The following is a 10476-nucleotide window of genomic DNA, read 5'->3' as shown; positions in this document are numbered from 1 at the left end:
GCTTTTAAAGGGCTCAAATCATGGAAAACTGAATTTTCCTCACTTTTTTGAAACAAGAAACTGATGTAGTGTGTAAACACTGTTCAAAATGTGCCATTCATCCCACAGTTCATGCAGTCTATGTATTGAATCAAAGCTGCAAAAACAGCCCACTTTGAATTCACTGGTTTTGTGATGTTATATGAATGAAATATATACACAAAGGTTTAAATATTGAAGTGAAATTGATGGGGGAAAAAACATTCACACACCACAAATGAATAACATTAGTACTTTGTTGCAAAGACACTGTTGGCAATTACAGCTTCATGACACCTATAGTAAGAAGTAATTAGTGTTTTGCAGCATTGTGGTTTAATTTTGGCCCATTAATCTTTTCCCAAAGTATTCCCAGAGGTTACAAGTGTTCCTCTGATGAGCTCACAATGTCAAAATTCTCCAGAAACATTCAACAGGATTCAAGCCAGGAAATTTGCTAGGCCGTGCAAGCACTACCACATTTTTATAAACCAGTCTTGAGTTATTTTGGCTGGCTGTTTGGGGTCATTGTCTTGTTGAAACGTCCATCTTCTCCCCTTTGTTGGCTGAGAAGATTAAATTCTGCTCTAATATCTTGGTACATCACTCCATCTAGGTTTCCTTTGATGAAGTGTAATACCCCAGTATCCTTTGCAGAGAAGCAGCTTCATATGCTGATGCTCCCTCCTTCATACTTCACTGTGAGAATGATGTTCTTGGGATCGAGTACAACCCTTCTTTCTCCAAACATGATACATGATACATGAAACTGAATTACTGCCAAAGAGTTTTTTTAGTTTAGTCTGACGAGTACATTTTTCTAAAAGAGTTCTGTCTAAATGCTCATGTGCAAATTTCAGATGCACAACACTGTGCTTCGTTTTTAGCAGAGGAGTTTTGCATGGGGTGTAGGAATGGAGATGACTGCAATGCATTGCTTATTGTTCTCTCTGTAACTGCTGTTTCAGGTCATCATGCAACTTAAAGCAGTTCCTACACGTTCACCATGATTGACACTTGTTGCATGAAATCTTCCCAACCAATGGTAATGTCTTTATAATGACACCATCTGCAAAAAAAGAACTTTGGGCCTCAACATTCTTAGTAGAAAAACTTCTTCTTAAAAACGTTCTGAAGATTCTGACATTCACCAATGTTTTCTTATTTGGGACTTACACACACTCGAGAGCACAAATGTGCAAACAGTTCAGCGGTTTAGCAACACGTCATAAATCTGATGTGGACTTCTTCTTAGGACCTTTCTTAGGAACACATTTAAGAAAAAACTTGGGAAGATATTGGAGAACGAGAGCCATTTTTATTTTTGCAGCATTATTATGCAGAACTTGGATGTAATGTGTAAGATTTAAATTTGAATTCCAAGAAAACAGAGCAAGGTGTGGGTAAGCAAGTGAGCAGCATTGCATTCAACCCAACAACCGCAGCCGGACTGCCAAAGAAGCCCACATGTTTGATTAATGACTGATGTATTATTAAAACTATTTCCCTTCCTTGAGTGGAACTTGGGAAGGGGGGGCTAAGAAAGAACTTTCAGTCAGAGCTTGAAAAGCCAAAACAGAACAGGGCGGTCATAGCTTAGACTACACGTCCTGCTCTGACCCTGTTTGTTAGCACGTCGGGTGGAGAAAAACAGTGGTGGCTGTTTGCTTGAAGACCACGATTCCGACCCGAATGTCCACTGCTGATTTGCCATCTCTTGGCAGCAGCACTGAGTCAGTATGTATTTTTGGTGTGTGTGCGAGCACGCTTCTTTTGGTCGAAGGAAGAGCAAGAAGACGACTGCGAGAAAAGGTCACGGCCACGTTTGAGACAAAACGGAAGAGGCATACCAAGTTATTCTTATTAGCGCACAACAGCGAACACATGGACATTATTTCCTATTTATAGATAAGGGACATCCATAACAGCGCTGAGCAGAGTAGGCAGATGTCGTATGGAGAGGACAGGAGAAGAGGCCTGGTTTGGAACCACTTAAGGTTTTATTCATGGCTTTTCAGAGCAAGACATGCGGGACGGCATTCTTTTTTTGAAGAGCACGCATGTTGGACGACCGAGTGCGGTCTGAAGGGTCATTCACTGGAACCCATTAGTGACCCATTCGCCACAGAATAGCCCACATACGGAGGGGCTCTATTTTTTTTTTGTCCATACTCATTGGAGCTCAGCATTTCTTTAAAGCATGTCCTTATAGTGGTCCTTAGAGACATTGCTGTGCATCTCCGAGAAGTGCAATGTCTGGAACTCAAGAGAGGCACACAATAGCTTCAGCTGTCTTTTCACAGCGTAACAGCTTCTGTGAAAGTAGCCAGGAAGTCAATCTTAAGCACCAAAGCAGGCACTATACCTGTCTGCTTTGGAGGTTTGATTAGGATTGCACCTGTTGAAGTAACACAAGTGTCCACTCATGGCAGAATAAGAGGAGGAGACAGTAAGTAGCAGATTATTCAAAGTTATCACGCTTGCTCTCGGCTAGGTTATCTTCAGTAAGCTAATTGGCTTGCCATGCAAACCTTGCAATGCAAAACGTTTTTTTGTTTGTTAACATAATGTACATAAAATGTGTGAATAATTGCTTTGTCTGGATGTAAACCTGGTGTAGAACTATGGTGCCGTGCCTTCCTTATTGTTGTTGCCATGTAGCCTTTGGCATGCTAACTAGCCAGTTAGCAGGGTAACGTGATGAAGCTGTCTCAGCAGTCATGCAAATGGCTGGCTTCATACAATCGGAGTTGCCTTTAACACACTTTCCATGCAACCTAATAGCTACACAAAGCAATTCAAAACAAGTTGCACACAACACATTCCGTTACTCCACTAGTCAGCTAAACTAGCAGCTTGTGCTATAAGGTCATCCACAAAGTGCATGCATCAAGTGGTCTTTTATTTATCTATCTAAGGTTCTTCACTATATATTTGAGGTTTTTATCTGTTGTGTGTATTTTACGCCTTTGGAAATTAACATTTAAGTAGCCATTATCATTATATCCTACTTGATGCCTTGTTCATCCTGTCCTAAAAGCACTGAGAGTTCACTGTGAACCTCCTCTAGATCTTCCCTTCTATAATAATGTTCATCCTTTGGTTCCCAAATGAATCTGAGCTCTAAAATTAGGGACATCAAGAGAGGAGAAAATGAAGTTCATAAATTACAGTAACTGCAGGATAATAAAGAAGATTAAATGGCACTAGCAGCTGTTTAAACAGTTGTTAGCATTAGCTTGCTAGTTACAGAAATGTTAGCATTGAGAAGCTCACGCTTGTTGTTATGGCCCACCAGCCTGGTGTCAGTTAGAGGGTCTACTTTTAAACCACCCAGTAAAGCATTTAATCTTTTTTTTTTCTTGTCCATTGATCTGGTAAAATCTGCCGTTTCAAAGTATGTCGATCGATGTGATCACGTAAAGCATAATTGCCATTTTGATTGGCTTTTCCGTGAAATTAGTTCCAAATTGCAAATGTTGCATCCAAGCTTCAGGTAAATTTAATAAAGTTTGCTAAATATTATGCAACTCAAGTGCAATCGAAGTGATGGTGTATTCTACAACAGTATGCCCTGCAAACTGAATGTTATAGTTTTGACATAGTAAGTTTTTTTAAAAGTAGCTTACTGTTATGGCTTATAAACAGCGTTGTCCTCCATTATTTTGGGGTTTGAAAGGGCAATGCATCAATTTTGGGCAAGTTCTGCAGCTTAAGTTAACACTTGCGCTCACTCAACTGGTCACCACACAAGGGGCCCATCTAATAACTTCACTCAAGCTAAAAAAGTCATGGAACGGCCCTGAAGTTGGTGCTGGGATTCCTCTGAGGGGAAATTAGGATGAGGGCTTGTCAAAAATGGTTCTGAAAGGGACGTAACGTTTCCTGCTTTTCTACCTCACAATGATGATGGACCACCATGCGAGCCCAGTCCATGGCTGTGGAATGTGAAATTGCATCTCACCCATGATAGCATCTTAATTATTGTTCAGCGTGCCATAATCAGCATTTTTGGCAGTCAGTTCACGATACAACGTTTTCCATCAGGCTGCTAATTGTTCCAAAAGTGTCATCAGCTATGAATATTATTTGGGGACAGGGATTCTTTAAAGGACTCCCAATGTGGCCTTATTGTCTGTCACTGATTTAAAGAAGGAAAAGCTAGAGACGCTTTTACAGTCTCCGTGGTACACAGTATTGCGATTCATTAATCTCTGCCAGCTGAATGCACAGATTTAGGGCTGTCAGTGGGAACGTGTCACCTTCATGCAAACAGAAGGTCTATCTATGGTACAGCGAAGGGAATAGAACTATAGGCCTAGAAGAGATGTAATGACTTTGCATGCTTCAGCTTGGGTAGCCCAGTGTACCACTGTATAATGCATAATGGAGACAAAATTTATGCCAATAAAGTAGACTCAATTACATCCCGCACCAATAAAGCAGATACAATTCCGAGTCTAAGATTTTTGTTGTTCCCTGGCATAACCCACACAAAACTGTCATTCTGAACTATAGCACTCATTGTTACTGTTCATCTCTTTCTTTTGACCCTGTGAAAGTCTTCCCATCGTCTCACTTTGCCCATTAAAGCAGAAAGACGGGTTATGCCTCAGTCTGGGATAGAGGTTCCTGCCCAATTTTCAGATGCTGGGGATCGATAGATAATTTGATGGATGGTATCAGGAAAAGGAAGGTCTAGCTTATTACTCGCGAGAGCCGTTAGCACAGCCATATAAGACCTGTCTCTAAATGAGCCCAAGCACCGGCCTGGACTGAAGCAATAACACAATGCTGCAAAATTGACAGTATACCCCGACATTTTACCTATTACCGAATCACACGGCTATTATCCGAACTTGTATTTATAGCGCTGACATTCCAGCTAAAATTTGACCCATTACCTCACATATTATCCTACGAGTGGCTACCACAAATACAAATAACCCTTATTTGCTCGAAACCAAACAGCATATCTTTTTAATGAGGCATTGGATATGCTTGGGAAAGTCAAGTCGGAGGTCACAGGTCGGAGCTAATTTAGCAGTTTAGCGTACAGACCTCTTGGGCAAATCCTCAATCTTTAAGTCCATCGTCTTGGCACTTTCTGAACTGCTGACAAAAACTAAAGCTGGCCGAGCACAGTCTGACGCTCTCTCTCTCTCTCGCACATTAGGTGTGAAAATGTCAGTTAGAAATGATATGCCTTTCAAAGGAGGGTGGGGCACACTCTGAGACACTCCGGACCCCCTCCGAGCCGGAGATTCCTGTTCGTTTTCACTATTAATTACATGCAGAGGCATCATGCATGGAGACACAATGGAGGCTGGCTTCATCAGTCGCTGGTAATGAACTGGGAACGGCGTGACGGAGGGAAGGAGCAGGGTTTCGGAGGACTTGCGAGGGTAGAAGGCTGCTGCGAAAGTCACAATTAGCCCAAGGGAGCCGGGAACTCACACCGTGCGATCAAGGCGATCGGCCGAGTGGTACGTCAACACTTGCTGATGAGCTGTGGCAGTGTGATTAATGGGGCGGCGACCGCCGCAGAGCTGGCAAGATAGATGGGCTGGAGTTCGATATAACTTCCAGATCAGCCAGTCACAGAGAACGCTTACATGTACAAAATAATCTGGTGGCTGTGAAAAATCAGATTTTTGTCCAACGTGTTTTTGTGCACTTCAGTCTGATAATGGGAAAACTCCACGTCTACATGAGTCAGTCAATAATTGGATTTCTTGCTAAATACATGATGTGAGCACTGCAACTCACCAAGACTAACAAACCCATCAAAACAGAAGGATGATTTTTTATTTTGTTGTTTTTTTTTCTTTTATACTTTTTGACATGTTTGTACTGGTGTATTGTTGAATTAAGTCTGGTATAATGGCTATCGGATATATTGCAGAATGCTGTGAATAATCTGCTAACTGCTGAAATCAGGTAATAGTCATATTATTGTAGCGCATGTAAATGCCTTTACTTACTATTGTGAACTCTCCAGATTGTAGAATGAGCAGTAATATGTGACAACAATGAAGCAACTTCTTTACAATTTCACTGAACATGTTCAACACTATCGAGCTCCATGTACCCCATTCATAAATATGATACACTTCCATATATTTATTCTTTAATTCAATTTCAAATGTCATAAATGTTATAAGGTCTATTGCATTTCCAGCACTAACACCACCAGAAACACTGCTTAGTAATGATATTTGATATGCCAGTAATCAGGAGTGTACACTTTGAACCTCACGATTCAACTGGAATACAGTTCTTTTGAAAATCATTCCGTGCATCATGAAATGTCAGATTTCATCTTGATTACCTCTGTACGATTCAGTATGAAATTACTACAGGAGTGGATAAAAGGCTATAAAAACAAGTTTTGTGAGCACATACTATATTAGATACTATTATAATCAATTATAAGCAATTTTTACATTCCAAAGTCAGTGAAGTTGGATCACCCCCTTCAGAACAATTAATTATGACATCAATTCATTAGGATGCATTTTTACAGTTATATTAACTCTGCATTTTATTCTGTTAGGTGAGTTTTCTTTACATTCTTCTGGTTTTCTAAATAGCCATCTACTTCCACTGTAAATGGAAGTCCACTTCGTGAAAGTTTTACATCACTGAACTAATGCAGCCATCATTTTCATACTGCTCAGCAATGCTGGGGGAATCCTGCATAAGGTGGGACAAGATCTAAAGATATGAGTCTTCAAATGATGAACTACTGGAGGTCGACTTCGAGCTGGAGATGTTGGCTGATGAATGTTGCTCTTTGTTAATGAAGTCTGGCCTACACTGAGTCCACAACCTCAGTTTACCACAAACAAGCACTCATTACAGGATGCAGCCTGAGTGAAAGCGTTCGATTCTGTCAGGTCATAATTGATGCTTCAATGTTCCGCCCATGAATACGTTCTGTCGTAGCAAGTGGACCAACTTTACAAAATGTTGGCAAAAATCCCATTCAACCTAATCAAAAAATCTCAGGTCAGGTTGGTGGTACATTTTTTATTTCCAACCCTTTTAGTTGGTAGCGTAGTATTTTTAACTATAACTGAAAGTTATGTAGTGACTAAGCAAAGATCACTACACTCTCTACATGGTTCTATACAGTCCCAAATAAAAGGCTATTTAACTTATAGCAATAGTAGAACCCGTATTGGTGCTAGAATGAAACGTTTTTTCACGAGTGCCTACAGCAGCGGTTCTCAAACTGGGGCCCTGGCCACAAGGGGGCGCTAAGGGGGCCACTGAAATTTTGTCAGTTATTTAAATTAGCGGTAAAAATGGTAGCCAGTCACGTTTTATGACCATACTGCACCCATTAAATGAGGGGACCTTAGACTAAAAAGGTTTTAAAAAAACTAAAAATCTGCTGCCTTACAGAACCATATACAATAGGCTCCATCATAGAAAAGAACCACTGAAGCATTCAAATGTTTCTTTTGAGTGCTCACAGGTCTGTATTAGAACCAGTGCCTTTACCAACAAACCCTTGAAGAACCATTTTCTAAGGTTGTACAGTTTCTTATTAGGTTGAACAGGAATTTTGACAGTGCTCTGTAAAGCTGGCCCTTATCAAACATTGTTATGAAGCAGCATGGCTAAGCTAATTCAGACCACCATAAAACCTCAGGTATGTAACTCATTATTTCCAAGGGCCAGTTTCAAGTTACAATGCCAGATCCATCCGCTTTTCTGGATCAATTATGTTCATTAGATCATGTTCGTTTGGCCACAGAAAACATCTGGATGGAGTTGACTGCAGAATCACATTTGTACCCCCGCCTTAGAGTGAAGATGTCAAACCTAGCCTAATGATGCTTCACCATCCCGGCTTATGAAGTCCAGCAAGACAGTGGCACATCTCAAAACCATTTTCTAACCATATTCCCACAGAAGCACAGACTCCTTTACAGCAGTGTATAATTCACGATTAAAAAGTCGTCAGTACCCAAAAAATGAACACACAAACATCGCATCCATTCATTAGCAAGAGGAAGCTTCATCGTGAGCTCGTTTTAGGAGGGAAATGAGCATTCGGGCGAGGAGCGGGCCATATTTCACTGGAGTACATTCATCATAGCCCCTCTCTACCCTCATTTTAATTACCGACAACAAACAGCATAGATGTTTCCTAATAAGATGGAGTCAGAGAGGGTCTCATTATGCTTATGAAGATGGAGGGCTGAGAGATAGCTTTCACCGGCAGAATGTGCTTCAAGCAAGCACAGGAAGTGCTGCAGACAAGGCTATGTGCCAGTCAAGTTAACCTCTTAAACTGCAGGCTTATTATTCTGTTAGTCTTAATCTTAAGACTTATTATTCAGGAACTACTATGAATTGTTAAGTAAATGAGTTATTCTGTGAGTTATATAATTATGAGAGTGAGAATTGAGGTAGAGGAATTTTTTTGCTTTCGTTTGCTTTACTATTCACTTATGTAATATATTATATATATATATATATATATATATATATATAGTTAATTACATAATTAATTGCATTTACATCCAGGTTACACTTTGCACTGACAGGATTGAGTCTTCCTCCAGCTCATTCTGGGGGACCCCATGCCACTCCCAGGCCAACCTGGAGATATAAGCCCTCCAGCAGAACCTTAGGGCTTGTCCCAGTAGGCTGTACCTGGTAAACCTTCACAAATCCCCCATGACTAAGAGACACAAAAGATTGTGTACCCTGCCTGGGAGAGGGTTACTGGGACCGACCCCTGGAGCCAGGCCTGAGGGTAGAGTTCCTACCGCCTGGTGCCTGCCCACATAACCCAGCCAGGCTCAGCCCAAAAAGGCAAAATGGAGGGACCATGGGTGCCCACCTCCAGCAACGTCCAGCATGGGGGCCAATGCAGTGCTGTTTAGATGGTGGGAGATAGCAGGGAGGTCCTGAGCGGCATGGACCCCTGCAGTGGAAAAAATCTCCTATTCACAAACACAAAAGTTTTGAATTTGCACTTTTTTTTGACATTATGTAAAGCGTCCTTGGGTTTGTGAAAGGCACTATACAAGCTGAAATTGAAGTTGAACCCTTCGATATCTCTTACATAATGACTAGCACAGCATGTACATTATAATTTTATAACACAGTATGTCATTTTAATGTTGGTACAGTATAGCTTTCAATACTATGTTGCTGTTTCATGTTGGAGCAGCTTCACAGCTCTTAGTAAAGGACTCCATGCTCTGTTGCAGGGTTCTCAACTTCAGTCCTGACTGCAAATAGTCCTGCATTTTTATGTGAAAGGTAACCATTTTTTATTTTTAATGAATAATTCAATGTAAATATTGCACATAACCTAAGATAGTTAACAAATAAAGACAGTGTACATTAGAAGAGAGTATTTCTGAAGGAAAATTGAAGAAGTCAGGATCGCTGGAGTTTGCAGGAAGCCTTCGTAAAGAGCTGAATGTCATCCAATCATGATGTGTTGCTTCCCAAGTGAATGCATAGTCATTTTAGTGATCAGTTATTGGATTTGACAGGGTTATGTTTGCATGTATTGAGTGTCTGGTTCAAAAAGCTGACTTGGCTCTATTATATGTATAGCTAAACTGTCTGTTTTAGGTGGCGTGACTGAAATTGATTATGGAACGGCCTTCATCCTGATGCTTTTCAGTTCATTGCAACATTGCTACTTAATTGTTGTCAGATACTTGGAGAATCATTGTTGGCACACTACCAATGAGTAATATAATTACAAGGTCATTCTTATGCTTGTGTGCTGCAGCCAGCTGTCCAGCACGGAAGGGAGTTTTGTTGGAAAGTTTTGTCAGACTAAGACTAACATTCATGCTTTCGCTTTTTGCTTAAGAACTAAACTTTCAAAACGTTTTTCCTCAGAATCCATGCGTTCATAATCTCTATACATCTACATTTGAGAGGATTAGCTTATTAAAATATGCTATTGTGAAAAAAACCTGTACAGTCCTACTTTGTGGTCAGTAGTCAGCATGAGCAGATGCAGTTTATTTGTACTCATGTCACATGTAATAACCTGTACCTCACGTACCGAATTCAAAGCCAGAAATTGAGTAATGGTGTAGTTACAGTAGTTATCACAATGTAATTACACAGGATCAGCACAAATTTAAACTAAACTGGAAAGAACCAAAGTGTAGTCAGGCCTGTGACTTGAACAAGTTAGTCAGAGATTCAGCACTCTTTATGTGGAAGATGGGAAGTAGTTGAAAAACAGAAGGATATTCAATAATGACTGGTCCACTATGTACGTCACCTTCAGTGCAACGCTGTATTTCCTGACATTATAAATGTAGACACTGCCGATCTGACATCCACTTTTACATAACAGAGGAGAAATCAGTGACGTAAGTGAACACAGTTCACTCACCTTTCACTGCATTCTGTTAAATTTTGTGTCATTGTCCAGTAATGAAGGAACCAAAATCACATAACGTG

This window comes from Colossoma macropomum, unplaced genomic scaffold (genome assembly GCF_904425465.1).
Source record: "Colossoma macropomum unplaced genomic scaffold, Colossoma_macropomum, whole genome shotgun sequence".
Lineage (NCBI taxonomy): Eukaryota > Metazoa > Chordata > Actinopteri > Characiformes > Serrasalmidae > Colossoma > Colossoma macropomum.
This window is presented reverse-complemented; position numbering follows the sequence as displayed.